General features: G+C 38.4%; 1 pseudogene; it reads left to right on the plus strand.

The window, feature by feature from the left end:
• The window catches only part of LOC125153377 (mesoderm-specific transcript homolog protein-like), a 160,090-nt pseudogene that overhangs the window by 64,392 nt on the left and 77,869 nt on the right, over positions 1-17,829 (plus strand).

Below are 17,829 nucleotides of genomic sequence, written 5' to 3' on the forward strand. Positions count from 1 at the left end.
AAAATAATCCTTATTTATTTTTGAGAGGGAGGGAGAGAGAGAGAGAGAGAGAGAGAGAGAGAGAGAGAGAATCTGAGGCAGGCTCCAGCTTTGAGCTGTTAGCACAGAACCTGATGTGGGGCTCGAACTCACGAACTGTGAGATCATGACCTCAGCCAAAGTAGGGCATTTAACAGACTGGTGCCCCACTACACAATATTTTTAAATGATATAAAAATAACAAGATAAATACATTTTTGATATTCAAACTTACATTACCTCAAGTATGATGAGGATTTTACCTCTGTTTGCTTCTTTCAACTTCTCTCCTAATTTTTCTTCTCTCTCTTCCTCTCCCTCCCTCTGTCTCTCTCCCCCTTTGTGTCTGCAAAGGGAATCACTTCTTTGAATACTAGAGGCATGACCTTCTTCCCCAAATCTTCTAAATTTTTATCACTTTTCTTCATGTTACCTGACTTGTGGGCCCTAAAACAGACCACAGCTTCCAGTTTTTTTCAAACTTACCAAAGTAGGCATTAACCTTGAACAAGAATAGATCAAGAATGGAAACAAGAATGGATCAAGAATGGAATGCTATGCAATTCTGGCCAGCAAACATATGGGGAGCCAAAATCAAGTCATCAACAAATCAGCAAATACATATAGTAATAAGAAGAGAGGTACATCTTGGTAAGCTTCAACTCTTTGCCCCAATGGTTAGGCTCAACACACTTTTCGAAAGTTTAAAGGACAACATTTAGGAATACCTGGTTTATATCATTCAGAAAGGATGCCGAATTGTCTGTCCTTTACTGTATTTAAGCTGCAGTAAATCCTTACTGAAATAAGAGCCTCATTCAAGTGATAAGTTGAAAACCTCGTGAAAGTATTTCTCCCCCCCCCCCAATGGTGAAAGACCACGGGGTACCAAATACACACAGAGATTTTTTTCCTCATGTGGTTGATTTCTGCTCACTATGGAAGAGTGTCTAGACCCGCCATGCTGACCAGATTACCTCTGGAGCTGAATGTCTGCCGTCTTGTGCATGGCAGGGAAAACATCCCTCTGTCACATCTGGAACACAGACTCATTGCCGATCAAGCGTCCACATGCTCAAAACGGAGCAGAAAGACGGTGAAGCCTTGCACCTCCAGTGCAGCTGTTCTGCCCATCTTGGTGGGATTCTGCCCCTCCCCCGCCAAGAGCATCGCCAGTGTGTGGGGATCTGAAGGAGCAGAGAGTATGGTTCCATTGAGAAACCATCAAGGAAGCAAAAACCAAAATACACTGGCAGTGAAAAGGAGGTAAGTAACTTCGCCATGTGTGTGCTTTCGCGAGGATTTGGGGAGATCCTTCCATGCAATATTTGGTAAGAACATGAAGTAAAGCGGGTTGGGCTACTTTGTCAGGAAAAAAAAAATCAGGGGCACCTGCGTGGCTCAGTTGGCTAAGCATCAGACTTTGGCTGAGGTCATGATCTCACGGTCCCTGGGTTCGAGGCCCGCCTCAGGCTCTGTGCTGACAGCTCTGAGTCTGGAACTTGCTTCAGATTCTGTGTCTCCTTCTTTCTCTGCCCCTCCCCCGCTGGCTCTCTGTCTGTCTGTCTGTCTCAAAAATACATAAAAATTAAAAATTTTTAAATTAAATTTGGGTATTTCTTGGCCCTCACCCACCCAAATAAATGGTAAATTGACAAGAGCAGAAGCCACAGCTTAAGAAGGACACGGTGACCAGGAGCGAAAACTCTTTCAAGTTGAGAATCTGGGTCAGCCCAACGGGTCAGTCACCTGCCGCAGCTGATGTTGCAGCTAAGAGTAAGGGCAAGGGAGAATGGGAGTAGAAAGGAGATTTGAGAAATTCTAGTGGCAACTCGGAAAATAGCTGTGTGAGGAGCTACAGTTCGCCCACTACTTTTGCTCTTGTCCATTTCCCCAGGAAAACGGACCCATCGGGATTCTAGACGATTCATTTCTAAATGGGATACATGATTATAGGAATGAAATGAATCCACGTGGCATAGGTCATGGGCTGCCGTGGAATCAGACCTGCCTTCAGGACTGAGGCACTTATTTTTACAGTTGGCAATAATCTTGTGTCCTGACAACCAACAGCTGGCAGCTCACAGATGAGAGCCTCTCGAGAAATTGCTCTCGGCCAAAAAGCAGCTGCCTTTTCCAAGGTTGTGCCCCCCACTGGAACAGCCTGAATCCAATGAATATTTGGTACGAATGTCTTTCTTCATAACCTGATATGATCCTGTACCTACCCACCTGCCAAAGGACGAAGACGGACACCTTCCTTACACCAAATGGATCGTAGCTCTAAATAGGGTCTAAAACCATAACATGCTTAGGAGAAAACACAGGAATAAATGGTTGTGACTCTGAGTTAGGCAAGCCATCTTAGACATGAACCCAGAAGTACAAGTAAGAAACAAGATCACAGACTTCATCAAACTTCAAGACTGTTGGGTTTGTGAAAAGACAAGTCACAGAATGATAGAAGATATTTGCAGATCATATATTTTATCTGACTTGTATCCAGAGTACATAAATTACAACTCAATAATAAAGACGAATCATCCTGTTGAAAATCGGCAAAATACACGTATAGGCATTTTTCAAAGTGGGTATCCAGAAGGTGTGAGGTGAACCATGAAAAGATGCTCAGCCTCAGAGCCACCAGGGAAATGTGAATTACAAACACCATGAGATGTCACTTTTATGCCCACCAGGATGGCAATAACCAAAAGATGGCATGATGCTAATGGTTGGCAAGGATGCGGGAGAATTAGAATCCTCACACACAGCTGACGACAATATGAAAAGTTTCTTTTGGAAAGTCTGGAACTTACTCAAAAGCTCCATACTTACCATAAAATTGTGTTTATTATTTTTTATTTAAAATTAAAAAAAATTATTTATTTTTGATAGAGAGAGGGGGAGAGAGAGAGAGAGAGAGAGAGAGAGAGAGAGTGCAAGCGTGAGGTGGGCAGGGGCAGAGACGGAGGGAGACACAGAATCGGAAGCAGGCTCCAGGCTCCGAGCTCTCAGCACAGAGCCTGACGCGGGGCTCAATCCCACGAACCGTGAGATCATGACCTGGGCCAAAGTCGGACACGCTTAACCGACTGAGTCACTCAGGTGCCCCCCTCATAAAATTGTTTTTAAAGCTATATACTTACCATATGGCCCAGCAATTCCACTCCTAGTTATAGGCCCATGTAAACCTTGTACACAAATTTTGCTAGTACTGCTAAAAAATGGAAACCATACAAATGCCCATCAACTAGCAAACGGATAAACGAACTCCCGTGTATTCAACAATGGATCGAACACTACTTGACCATAAGTTAATAAACTATTCGTACATGTTACCATAGGAGTGAACATTGAAAATATTAGCCTAAGCGGGAGAAGAGAGTGAGAAAAGAGCACATATGGTAGAATTTCATGAAATGTCAGAATAGACAATCTATGGAGACAGAAGGTATGGTTGCCTGGAGTAGGGACAGCTGTGGGCCATGAGCGTCAACTGCCAATGGGTAAGGGGATTCTTTTGGGGGTAGCACAAATGTTCTAAATTTGACTGTGGTGATGGCTGCAAAACTCTGGATATGCTTAAAAAAACGTTCGATGGTATGGTTCACGTGCATGAATTGTGTGAATATGTGAATTGTATCACAATAAGTCTGTTTTAAAAGTTCACTGAGAGGCCCCTGGGTGGCTCATTCGGTTTAGTGGACGACTTTTGATTTCAGCCCAGGACGAGGTCTCACAGGCATAAGTTCGAGCCCCACATCGGGCTCTGTGCTCACAGCATGAAGCCTGCTTCGGATTCCGTGTCTCCCTCTCTCCGCCCTCCCCTGTTCACGTTTGCACGTGTGCGCACGCTGTATCTCTCTCTCAAACATAAAGAAGCTTAAAAAAAAGTTCATTGGTTCCTTAACTGAAGCGTTCAATGGGTGGCAGAATATTTAGCTTTAAAAGCTTTTGGAATACTGCGGTTTTAAAAGCACAGTTTGTAAACAATAAGATATTGAGGCTTCTTTTCTTAGAAGCACAGGAGAAACTATAAAACATCGGTAGTTTACAACATTTAATTGTAACTGCAGAATTACACTTTGACTATCTTGAATTGTGGGAATATTTTTCTGGATGGAGCGCCAATCTTTAATTGGATAAATCGACAGGCTGCACCGCAGTTGTTCCAATGAGAAAAACTATCAGCGGGCAGCATTTCAATTTGAATAAATATTCAAAAGAGCGACGGAAACAAATCTTTAATGAGATTTTTGTTATAAAGGGACACTTGTTGAAAGTTTAATTCGATTGCAGGCAAAAAGAAATTAAAAAGAAGAAAAAGAAAAGACAGCACCTACAATGAGATCTTGCCTGGAACACTTACAAACTGTAATTAAAAGAAAATGTTGTAATTGAAAGTGATAGCCCAACACCCGAATTTGCTGTAAAGCTTATAGAAAGTATATTTTCTCAGTCCAACATATTACATTTTACCAAAAAGACTCAATTGAACATGTCAACAATTTAAAGTATATTAGCTGTCTAATGCAACTTTGAAGAAAACCGCAGAAAATTTTACGAAATTATAATTATGAAATTGAAATGATAGGGTATAGAATTTAGAAAATACCAGCGATTGGTGTTTATAACTGTAACTATAGCCATGTCTATGTCTGTATCTATAGCTATGCATCTTTCTATATCTGTAAGAAACTAACTTACGTAGCCACGTGCCAAGAAAGATCATTCTTTTGCGGTTCTAAAGAACATGTTCAGAAAAATCAATATAAACAAGGTTTTTAAAAAATCATCTGATTTAATGTACATAGAATACACTGGTTTAGTTTTTAGAAAAATGTTACAAATATATTTTAAAATAATTGTTTAGTAAAAGAGAGAAAGAAAGAAAGAGAAAGAGAGAGAGAGAGGCAAACCAAGAAACTGACTCTTATCTCTACAGAGGAAACTGATGGTTACCAGAGGGGATGTGGGTGGGGCTTGGATGCAGTGGGTGAAGGGGATTACGAAGGGCGCCTGTCCTGATGAGCCCTGCTGTTGGATGCAAGTGTTGAATCACTACCCTGTGCACCCGAAACTAATATAACTGCGTGTTAACTATACCAGGATTAACAGTTTTAAATTATGTGTAAAAAAAATAGCTATTTTAAAAGGCCACCAATAAAATAACACTGTCTATTGAAAGCAAAATCATTATTTAAAAAATTATGTAACATGGGGTTGCCTGGGTGGCTCAGTCGGTTAAGCATCCAACTTCGGCCCAGGTCATGATCTCGTGGTTTATGAGTTCGAGCCCTGCGTGGGGCTCTGTGCTGGCAGCTCGGAACCTGGAGCCTGCCTCGGATTCTGTGTCTCCCTTTCTCTCTGCCTCTGCCCTCTCTTCCTCTCTCCCTCTCTCTCTCCCCCTCTCTCTCAAAAATAAACATGAAACGAATTTAAATTAAAAAAAATCATTTAACTTTATTTTAGTGTGTCTATCCCTACTACCTAACATGGCCACCGGCTTGCTCTTGCCTTCAGCAGCCACAAGATTTCCCCTGGTTTACCAGGTCCCCCCGCCCCCCGCCCCATTATCTTTGATAAATTGGTAGACACTAGGCTTTTCCCGTGACAAGAAAACTAAAGCTACGTTACATGAGGTTCCATAAAGTTTTCTAATTCAAAATTTCTGGGGGCACCTGGGTGGCTCAGTCCATTAAGCATCCAACTTCAACTCAGGTCATGATCTCACGGTTTGTGAGTTCAAGCCCTGCGTCAGGCTCTGTGCTGACAACACAGAGCCTGCTTGGGATTCTTTCTCTCTCCCTCTCTCTGCTCCTCCCCCCCCCTCAAAATAAATAAACAAACTTTAAAAAAGAATGCCTATCCCTCTTTTTTTTCCACTCCTAGAAGGACTTGTGGTCTGAGGTTTACATTTTTCTGTGTTTCCTTGATCTAGTGATTCCTGCCACTTCGACAATTCTGTTCAGTTAATGAGCCCCTTCTCCCCTTTCAGACTACATTGTATGATACTCATTTCCTCGACTGAGTTCTTCAGACATGCTCAGTTTTCTTGATTAAGAACAAACAACACAAAACAAAGGAATGCAGTCTGTCCTTTGCAGAAGACGTTCCCCTCCTCTGTCATGCTAACTGCTCCTTCTTTCTACTCTCATGGATTGTCTCCTATCCATCTCAGAGATGAACTTGAAGCATCCCCGTCCTGCAAATCCTCAGCTCCGTTTGGATCTCCTGCAAATTGTCAGGAGCTAAATAATGCTCTAAAGCACGCAATAATGCTGCATTTTTCTCAGTTCTCATTTCCAGTGAGACCGGAGTATTGGAGACCATTACAGACAGAAAAAACAAAAAAATAATTTGAAGTAGTGTGATCTTGCCTTTTAGATGGCTGAGAGATTGTGAATTGTTATGAGTTCCACTGAGAACATCTGGCTACATGAATTGGAAGTCTAAGCCATATTTATGCTGGGGCGACTGGGTGGCTCAGTTGGTTAAGTGTCTGACTCAGTTTCAGCTCAGGTCGTGATCTCGTGGTTCCTGGGTTCAAGCCCCACGTCGGGCTCTGTGCTGACAGTGCAGAGCCTGCTTGGGATTCTCTCTTTCCTCTCTCTATCCCTCTCCCACTCATACTGTCTATGTCTTTCTCAAAATAAATAAATAAACTTAAAAAAAAACCATATTCATGCTTGAGTTAGCAAGTTCACTTAACCAAATTTATCCTGAAAAAAAAAATAATGTTAAAATTATATCCAGGACATATATCATCATTTATAATAGAACAATTTGGAAATTACATAAATATCTTACCCACAGAAGCTCGGCCACAAACAATGATATATGCGTGCATTAGCATACTGAACACTGCTAAAATTAAATTCTCAAATAATTTTTAAATATATAGGATCATCTTTCATGTCATAATGTCAAAAGATAATGCAGGAACCACATCTATCTATATGTGGGCTCAAAATTGTATGCATGGGCATGTAGGCAAGAAAAAGGAAAAAATATTCCAAAAAGTTAGCTTGGTGATATTTAGGAAAAGGAATTGAGTTTTATTTCTATTTTTATTCTTTAAAGTAGTTTCCATTGCGTTTCTCCCCAACTTAGATGACTGATTTACTTTGTCACTGTTCTCATGTAGTTTTGACTACCTGTATTATGTTTAGTTTGTTATTAATTTCATTTTCTGTCTTTTTTTATGGTTTTTGTTCTTTAGCTACATAGGTGCCAGTTGCTTATTTGAAATTATCTATTTTGTTGGAATCCAGTGTGTCTTACCAGAGACATTTTGGAGAAAGAAACAGGAGAATGAACAAGGCGTCAATATAAAAAAAAATGATGGTAGGGGAAATTAAAATAGGTATTAATGAATTGGAGAAAAATGAAGCAATACTTAGAAGGTAAAAACCTTGAAAGAATAGATACCTTGAAAGAAAAAGAATTGTAATCAAATACTACTTGAAGAAACTTTGGTAAAATTGAATAAAGAAACTGGCTTTGAGAATTAAGAAGTGTTTCAGGAAAATTTGATAATGAAGTTTTTTAATCTCTCTCTCTTTTTTTTAATTTCAAGGACAAAGAAAGACTCCTGGAAAAATTCCTTTCCGACAAATCCGTATCATGTTTGTTCTGAACTTCTCCTCCACCCAATGTCAGGAGAAAATGGATCAACCCAGAGTGATCTAGTATATGTGGGCATAGGGCTTGGTCCGGTATGTCTTATAATTCTTCAAACAATTTAGATTTAGTGTCTATGCAAAAGTGAAATATAAACACTCTTAGATCCTTGCTTTTATCTGGTTGAAGATGTCCAATGTAGAGGCCATAAGGAACCTGATCATTGACCAGCCTCGTAGTTACCTGCCTGTGCATAAATGTCTCCCTCTTGTCCTGTCTTTCATCTATCCGGGCCTCAAGTGCCTAGTGAACCCCTACTATGCGTCAGGCACTATTTTAAGTATTGGAGTTATAAGAGGGGACAAGACAGGATCCACAACCTTTTGGTGCTTATATTTTAGTGTTCTAGTAGGGAGCTTAAGGAACTACAAATAAGTGGTTTCTTAACTGTAAAAAAAATATTTAAGGCTACCAAAACTTCTACTTTGCACTGGGTCAAGATAATGTCAAATCACTTTTGGAATGTCTGAATAGCATGTGTTAAGAGTTCAGGCTTTAAATTTAGACCCCTGGTGTATTTGAGCAAGAACTAAAAATTACTAGCAGTGTGACCATTGACAAGTTATTTAACTAGTTATCATATTTCACCAATAAAAGTAAATATCTCATGATGTTGCTTCAAGATTTCAACCAGATAGTACATGTAAAGTGCTTATACCATTTCTAATTACATATATATATATATATATATATATACGTACATACATATATATATACACATAGACATAATGTGTATATGTATGCGTATATGTATATATATGTATCTATATACACATATGTGTATGTATATAGATACATATAAACATATAACATATATAGATACACATATATGTTTAGTAATATTATTACTATTAAAAGAGCCTCTAACATGACACAGCTAAAAATAATAACAATAACGTGAAAATTAGAAAATGAATTTCCAATATTATCTAAAGCAACAGTAACAAGGTAATTCACACTTTAATTTCCCTCCTGTTCTCTTCCCTTGTCGGTCTGGGTGAAAAAAGAATGAGTAATGCGTGAAAGGAGGTACGTATCGGGTGGGCGGGAACAGCTCTTTCTTATACACAATCCAATACACTGCATACCTTTCAGTTAACTTGCTCCGACATGAATAAATATCACCCATCCGTCATTTGTGTGCTCCACAGGAAAAAAAGTCAAGAGGGTAAATATATATATATATATATTTACATATACACATATATGTATATATACATATATGTTTACATATACACATATATGTATATATACATATATGTGTATATACATATGCATATATATGTATATATATACATATATGTTTACATATATATATATACACACATATATATATTTTTTCACAGTTATTGAATCACTGCTTACCTATTTTTTATAAACAGAGCTAGAATATGCTACCAGTCCCAAAAGCCCAGAAAAGGAACAAAGTCTAATGCAAATTACAAATGATAGGTTCTGATTCTGTAGTCAAAATGGTAACTCTGGAGATCTCTGATCGATTCGTCGCCAAGTGTCAACAGTGTTCACACAGACAGCAAGGAGGATCCACCATAAAACGTAAAGAGATTAGAACATATCGATGACAGAGTTTTCCTAACTTGTGTTTATAGCCCTCTGTATTCCATAGGAGGTTCAGAAGGTTGGTGAATTCCTTAAGTATAAATGATGTCAAGGAGACACATCCTCGGCTGGTTCAGAAGTAAGGCACAGGAACCTGTTTGTAAGCATTTAGAAAACAAAATAGGTAAAGTCAGGGAATGCCCAATATCAACCTGGCTTAAAGATATTGACAGTTCAGTTCTGGTGGGAAAGGTGCTGGGTGTGGAGGGCTGGGCTATAGAGAGGGGCGTCTGTGGGTGTCTGTGCATATGAGAATCAGGGGCGGCATAAGGAGCAACTTCTAAGGATGAGAGGGCAAAGAGAGCACTACAATGTCATGCTTGGGGTTAAGGTGTTAGACATCATTCAGGCTTGACTTCCAAGATCAACTAAAACTTGGCTGTACAATCCTGTGAAAGTGGCTTAGTCTTTTTACAGTTATGCTGAGCTGCCTATAAGGAATGAGACTGCTTCATAGACTTTTGAGGAATAAATGAGTTGATGTATCGTGGCCAGAGACTATAATGGCTCCCATACAGTACTCGCTCAATCAGATTGAAGTGGGTGCCATGTTGGAGGCACTGGGAGCCCACTTGTGTCTTTTGTAGTGGTAAATGTACGGGCCCTGTACGCTGGAGGTGACATATTCCGTTCTGGATATGGACACTTCCCCACACGTGACATAGTGGTGTCACCCTCTTAAATACCTTCATTTTAAATCTGTGCTCTGACAACAATGATGTAAGGCCTTTCCAGAAGCCTGCCTGGGGGGAGGGCCAGCTTTTTTTAAGGGCAGCCCCAGCAGCATGAAGGAGGCCTGGAAAGGCAGTGCAGAGAGCAATTCTGTGTCAGAGGGGTTGGTATCTGACAAGCATCTGAAGTCTCAACTTGGCTCTCGAGTGAAGGCTGATCATTTCCCTGATTGCTTTCTAATAGCTCTGAGAGGGAGCCCAGGAGCCTGCTGGCAAGAAGCCCGAGCCATGGTGCACAGGTGACTGCTGGCCGCGGGCTCAGAGACCTAAGTGAAGGGGCTGTCATTTCACCTGTTGTTTGAAGACACTGTGCTTTGTTTTGGCTTTTGTTTTGTGTCCAGTTGCAACATTCCCTTTCTTGTATTTATTTACTGGAGTCTTAGCTTTCCGGAAGAAACAGAACATGTTTTAGTTGCCTATCGTGATTATGGCCCCGCAGAGACATGGAGATCTGCAAGGGTCCTACAAAAACATGAAACAAGATGGCACGTGTTCTGTGGCCCTGCTCAGGATGGGCCACAGATTTCTTCTTAGGGAAATACATGGAACGTGGATGGGCTTGACTTTGCTGAAGATCTAGAGAAACTTCTTGTAATAAACTCTATTCCTAGTAAACCAGTGTCAAGGTTAACTGGAAACACAGTGCCTTAGGAGGAGACACAAGAGGCTACTTCTTCCCTCACTTCAAACATTTCCAAAGTTGAGTGAGCACCTAGCCACAGGTTCCGAAAGGCCCAGAAATAACAGAGCCATCACTTTCGTTTCTCAAAGAGAGCTCTTGATCGAATTTCAGATGTGCCCCCCTATATGAAATGTACATTTTTAGCTTGCATAAAATGGTTTATTTAGCCAAAATATTTAGGCATCGTTAACATTAATCCGAACGCACTTGTAAATGATATATTCCACTTTTCTACATTATTTGATAAGATCAGAGGATTTGGATTATTTCCTTGCACCATGATTTTAAAAGAGAAAAACAAAACAAAAGAGCCTTTTTTTTAGACCACTGTAAAACCACAGGCTGTTTTGAGGTGTAATTTGATGGTCTGGGCCCATTTTTGGGGTCTTCAACAATATCCACCTCCGATAGCTTTCAGTTACCATAGAGCATCCTTTTTTTTTGCTGCAAGTTAAAAATCTTATCCAAGAAGAGGGTATCAGGTACTTTTACCCCTAAGCAAAGAGCCTCCACTAATTAGTCTTAGTTTTCAATCATCGGTATATAAATATGGTGCAATTTACTAATGTCGCCCACTAGCAGAAAATATGGTCCATCATAACATCTCAACTTGCTCTACTTTGTGGATTAATTTCTGCCGTGGTTCTTAATCTTTTATATAGAGTGTGTATGGAAATCTCTTAAGGTACATTGTTTTTGAGATTTACACACACAGAATGAAATTATTTTGAACCAGACTGAATGGATCCTTTGCTAATGGAGTGCTCTGTGGAGGTCAAACTGATACTTAGCTTTCCAGTTTCAGGAAATACCTTCTTATATTCAGATCTAAAGGAAATATTTATAATTTGGCGGGCTAACGTACTTTTTTACTTCTCTGGAAAATGAAAAGCAGTAAGAGAAACAACTCACTAATCACATCAAAAGAAAATAGAAACGTTATACTTTCTAATTTACACAAAGGGAAGGGCACTTTTAGTCAATGGTTCCAATCACATTCAATCATCAAGTGCTCAAATATAGGCCATTTCACGTGGCACAACTTATTTCCAGTGTTCATGAGAGCACTTACCCAGAGCAGGGCTCCAAAAGGCCTGTTGACTGAATAAGCAGACGGATGAGCACCTTGTCATTCAAAAGTTTCAGCACCTTGTGTTCAGCACCTTGTCATTCAAAAGTTTCCTGAAATCCAAAATTAAAAGGATACTTTGATTTTCATGAGCAAATTTCATTCCTTTTTCAGTTTTTCCCAGGCTCAGTTTGATCTGTTGTTGTTGTTGTTGTTTTGGATTGCATTTTCCAATGCAGAACTTGCAATTTTATTTTCTTCATTTACCCATTCATTTCTTCAGTAAATCTTTGTTGATTACATACTATACCAAGAGGTCTAGCACCTCTTGTTACTACCATGTTAGGTGTTGGAAATATCACAGAAAGTAGGGCAATTTTGACGTCAGTTTTCATGGATCTTGAATTCTAACAGAGAAACGAAAGGCAGCAAAGCAATTTATTAATCTATATGTGTGATTATTTCTACACAGAAGTATATGAAAGCATATGGAAAGGAAACTGATAGAATCTAGCAAGCGATAAGAACGGGAAACCGGGATAGGAGTCATAAAGAAGCTTGGAACATTGGGTAGAAGCTGAGTGAGGTCAGTGTGGGTCAGACATAGAGGGTGATGTTGAACTGAAAATAGGTAATGTGTGCACGTAGTCAGGTGTTGGATCACGCAGACCCTTCGTGATCAAGGTGAGAATGTTGTGTTTTATGCTAATAGCAATGGGAAGGAGTTAAAGTACTGAGGCAACAGCATATCACTCATTAGTAAATTACAACTTTAAAGAAAACTCATCTTGTTTATAACCACAAAGAGTTAAATCAAAGAGCACATACAAAATAAAACACATACAAAATAAAACACAAAATAAAAACTCAGAAAACATGGTTCTATGGAGTGAATGTTTGCATCATCTCCCAGTATTTCTATCTTGAAAGTCCTACCCCCAATGAAATGGTATCTAGAGGTAGGGCCCTCAAGAGGTGATTAGATCATGAGTGTAGAGCCTCATGAATGGTATTTGTGTCCATACAGAATAAACCTCACACAGCCCGTACCCCTTCCATCATGTGAGTACACAGCAGGAAGATACCCCCTATGAACCAGGATTGGTTCTCACCAGACACTTAGTCTACCAGTGCTTGGATCCTGGACTTCCGGCTTCCAGAACGACATTCTGTGATGGCAGTCTGAATTAAGATGGAAGGAAGAAACAGTTTGGAGGGAAACTTAGTAGCTAACGTTGAAAGAATCTGTCCTTAATTTGGGGCAGGGTGGAGTTTTAATGTGTTTCTCAGATTTCCAGGTGGTTTTGTTAAAGGAAACTGGTGTCAAGTTCAAGGATGAGTGTTCAGTGAGAGGTTCCTTTTAATGGATTCTAATATTGGTGAAAAATTCAAATAATGTTCTTGAATAGACCTGGGTACTTAGTCCATGAGCTCATGATAGATCTGTGAATTCACTTGTGAGTTACTGGTATATACCTGAAACTCTGGAGTCAAAATAAATTTTCTATGAAGAATCAATACAGTGAAAATGATGGCACTGAGCTCTTAGGAACTCCAACATTTAAAGTTGGTGGGGAGCCACTGACAAGCTAGCAAAGTATACTCTGCGACCAATCTCAGTGATGATCTTCAAATGTGTGTGTGTGTGTGTGTGTGTGTGTGTGTGTGTGTGTGTGATAAACTCATTTGGAGGTCTATTTCAATATAGTTCTGCTTTAAAACTTATCACATCAAATTTATCAAAGCACACCTGCAAAATTTATTGTTTAAAAAAGATTCCTGTTTTCTGAATTTCCAGGCTTCTAGATGCCAAAGTTATAAGAAAAAAACATTTTTTTTTCGTATGGTCAGTTAATCTTAGACAAAGTGAAAGCATATCCAATGGAAAATAGATAGTGTCTTCAACAAATAGTGTTGGGAAAACTAGATAGCAACATGCAGAAGAGTGAAACTGGACCACGTCCTCACACTTTACACAAAAATAGATTCAAAATGGATGAAAGGCCTAAATGTGAGACAGGAAACCATCAGAATTCTAGAGGAGAACACAGACAGCAACCTCTTTGACCTCGGCTGTAACAACTTCTTGCTAGACACATCACTGGAGGCAAGGGAAACAAAAGCAAACATGAACTATTGGGACCTCATCAAGATAAAACGCCTCTGCACAGCGAAGGAAATAATAATAATAATAATAACAATAATAAAAACTGAAAAGCAACCTTCAGAATGGGAGAAGATATTTGCAAATGACATAACTGATAAAGGGCTAGTACCCAAAATCAATAAAGAACTTATCAAATTCATCCCCCCCCCAAAAAAAATAATCCAGTTAAGAAATGGGCAGAAGACATGAATAGACATTTTTCCAAAGAAGACAACCAGATGGAAAACAGACATATGAAAAGATGTTCAACATCAGTCATCATCAGGGAAATACAAATCAAAACCACAATGAGATATCACCTCACACCTGTCAGAATGGTTAAAATGAACAACGCAAGAAACAAAAGATGTTGGCAAAGATGTGGAGAAAGGGGAACATTATTACATTGTTGGTGGGAATGAAAACTAGTGCAGCCACTGTAGAAAACAGTATGGAGTTTCCTCAAAAATTTAAAAATAGAACTACCCTATGATTTGGCAATTGCATTAGTAGGTATTTACCCAAACAATACAAAAAATACTGAATCAAAGGGATATATGCACCCCGATGTTTATAATAGCAAAATTATCACCAAGAGCCATTGACTGATGAATGGATAAATGGTGTATATATATAATGGAATATTACTCTGCCATCTTGCCATTTGCAATGATGTGGATGGAGCCAGGGCATATTATGCTAAGTGGAATTAGTCAGTCAAAGGAAGACGAATATTATATGGTTTCACTCATATGTGGAATTTAGGAAACAAAACAGATACATATATGGGAAAGGAGAAAAGAGAGAGAGAGGAAGCAAACCATAAGAGACACTTAACTATAGAGAACAAACTGAGGGTTGATGGAGGGAGGTGGGGGATGGGTTTTAAGGAGGGTACATGTTGTGATGAGTACTGGGGTACTGGGTGTCATATCTAAGTGATGAATCACTAAGTTCTACTCCTGAAACCAATATTACACTATGTGTTCACTAGCTAGAATTGAAATAAAACTTTGGAGAAAAAAAATTGTTCAAGCAATCTAAGGTCACTTCTTTATAAATCTAAGTTATTTCTAAACCAATGCAGAACTCCATGACCCAGGAAAATCTCATTTTGGGATTTTTTCATTATTCAATTTTTATTTAGGTATAAGTGACATATAACATTATATTAGTTCTAGGTGTGCAATATAATAATTTAATATTTGTGTATGTACATTGCAAAATAATCGCCACAATACGTCTAGTTAACATCTATCACCATCCATAGTTACAAAGTTTTTTTTTCTTTTTCTTATGAAGAGGACTTTTAAGATATACTCTCAGCAACTTTAAAATATTCGATACAGTATTATTAACTGTAGTCACCTTGCTGTACATGACATCCTCATGACTATTTTATAACTGGAAGTTTGTTGCTTCTGAACCCCTTTACCCACCTCACATCCTCATCCCACCCCACCTCTGGCAACCACCAATATGTTCTCTGTGTCCATGAATTTTTGTTTGTTTGTGTGTTCGGTGGGTGTTTTAGATCTCAAGTACAAATGACATCATTTGTCTTTCTCTGATTGACTTCTTTCATATTAATGCCCTCAAGGTCCCTTTGGGTTGTCACCAATGATAAGACTTTATTTTGTTAAGTATTTGATTGTCTATATACCACAATTTCTTTATCCACTGATGGACACTTCGTTGCTTCCATATCTTGTCAATTGTAAATAATGCTACAATCAACATGAGGGGGCACACATTATTTTTTTGAATTAGTGTTTTTTATTTCTTTGGATAAATACTCAGACGTGGAATTGCAGGATCATATGATAGTTTTTTTTTTCCTTTTGTGAGGAACTTCCATACTTGTTTCCATAGAGGCTGTACCCATTTGTATTCCCATGAATGATGCATAAGTATTGTCTTTTCTCCAAGTCCTCACCAACACTTATTTCTTGTTCCTTTGGTAATAGCCATTCTAACAGGTGTTAGATTTTGTAGACTGCGGTTTTGATTTGTATTCCCTGATATTGAGTGATGTTGAACATCTTTTCATTTACCTGTTGGCCATCTGTATATCTTCTTTGGAAAAATATCATCCAGATCCTCTGCCCATTTTTTTATTTGGATTTTTATTTTCTATTCAGTTGTAGGAGTTCTTTATATGCTTTGGATATTAACCCTTTATCACATATATGATTTGTAAATATTTATTCCCATCCAGTAAGTTGTCTTTTCATTTTATTGATGATTTCTTCTGCTGTGCAGAAGCTTTTTAGTTTGATGTAGTCTTATTTGTTTTCTCTTTGTTGCCTTTGCTTTTTGAATCAGATAACAAAAAAAAAAAATCATTGCCAGACTGTTGTCAAGAAGCTTACTAAGTTTTCACCCAAGACATTTATAGTTTCTGGTCTTACATTCAAGTCTTTAAACCATTTTGAGTTAATTTTCATGTATGGTGTAAGGTCTAGTTTCATTCTTTTGCATGTGACTGTCCAGTTTTCCCAATACCATTTATTGAAGGGACTATCCTTTCGCCATTGGGAATTCTTGCCTCCTTCATCATAAATTAAATGACCATATATATATGGGTTTATTTCTGGTCTCTCTATGTCTGTTTTTATGCCAGACTACATTGTTTTGATTACTATACCTTTTTAATATAGTTTTAAATCAGGAAGCATGATGCCTCCAGCTGTGTTCATCTTTCTCAAGATTGTTTGACAATTCAGGGTCTCTGTGGTTCCATATAAATGTTAGGATTGTTTGTTCTATTTCTATGAAAAATGTCTTTGGAGGAGCACCTGGGTGGCTCAGTCAGTTAACTATCCAACTCTTGGTTTTGTCTCAGGTCATGATCTCATGGTTCGTGGATTTGAGCACTGCATCACGGTCTGTGCTGGCGGTGAAAAGCCTGCTTGGGATTCTTTTCTTTCCCTCTCTCTCTCACTCTCTTTCTCTGCCTCTCTCTCTTTCTCAAAATAAATTTAAAAAACTTTAGAAAAATGTCATTGGAATTTTGATAGGGATTGCACTGAGTCTGTAGAGTGCTTTGGGTAGTATGGACATTTGAACAATATTAATTCTTCCAATTCATGAGTATGGTGTATCTTTCTATTTATTTGTGTCTTCTTCAATGTATTTTATCAATGTATTACAGATATTTTTACTTTAATAACATTTAGATAAACCAATACATTGATATTATATTTTTAAATATGTATTCTTATTAAATATGGTATTTGAAATATGATAGTTTCAACAGAATATGACCTAATTGTAAATCTAAAGGAGTATTTCTTAGCCTCAACATTATGGACATTTTGCATTGTACAGGTTAGAGGCATTCCTGGCCCCTAGCCTCTAGATGCCAAGAGTATCCCTTTTCCCCTGGTTGTGATAAAAGAAACCAGCCTAGAATTCTGTATTTTCATCACATTAATTGTATCCACAGTAGTTTTGGGTTATTTTTGAACATTTAGTCATTTTCAAGTCATTTTCTAGTTGGGCATGTTACTGTAATTTATAAATATTGAATCAAAATAAGTGTATTATTCTGTGACTTGCTATCTTCAGTTAACATTATTATCCTAAAATGTAGCCTTTGATAAGTGTGGCTAAATTTTATTAATTTGCATGTCTGCATAATTTCACATTGCATGAATTCACCGTACCTGATTTATTCTTTCTACAATGGACACTTGATTTGTTTCCAGCTTTTTGGCATTATAGGTAATGTTCCTAGGAACAATTTTGGCCTTATATCTTGGTAGATATTTGAGAGTTTCTCTAGAAGAGTGGTTTTCCACTGGGGACAAGTTTATCCTGTAGGGGACATTTGACAATGTCAAGATATTCTATAGTATCCTATCTGGAAAGTATTACC

Source organism: Prionailurus viverrinus, chromosome A2, assembly GCF_022837055.1.
Source record: "Prionailurus viverrinus isolate Anna chromosome A2, UM_Priviv_1.0, whole genome shotgun sequence".
Taxonomy (NCBI): domain Eukaryota; kingdom Metazoa; phylum Chordata; class Mammalia; order Carnivora; family Felidae; genus Prionailurus; species Prionailurus viverrinus.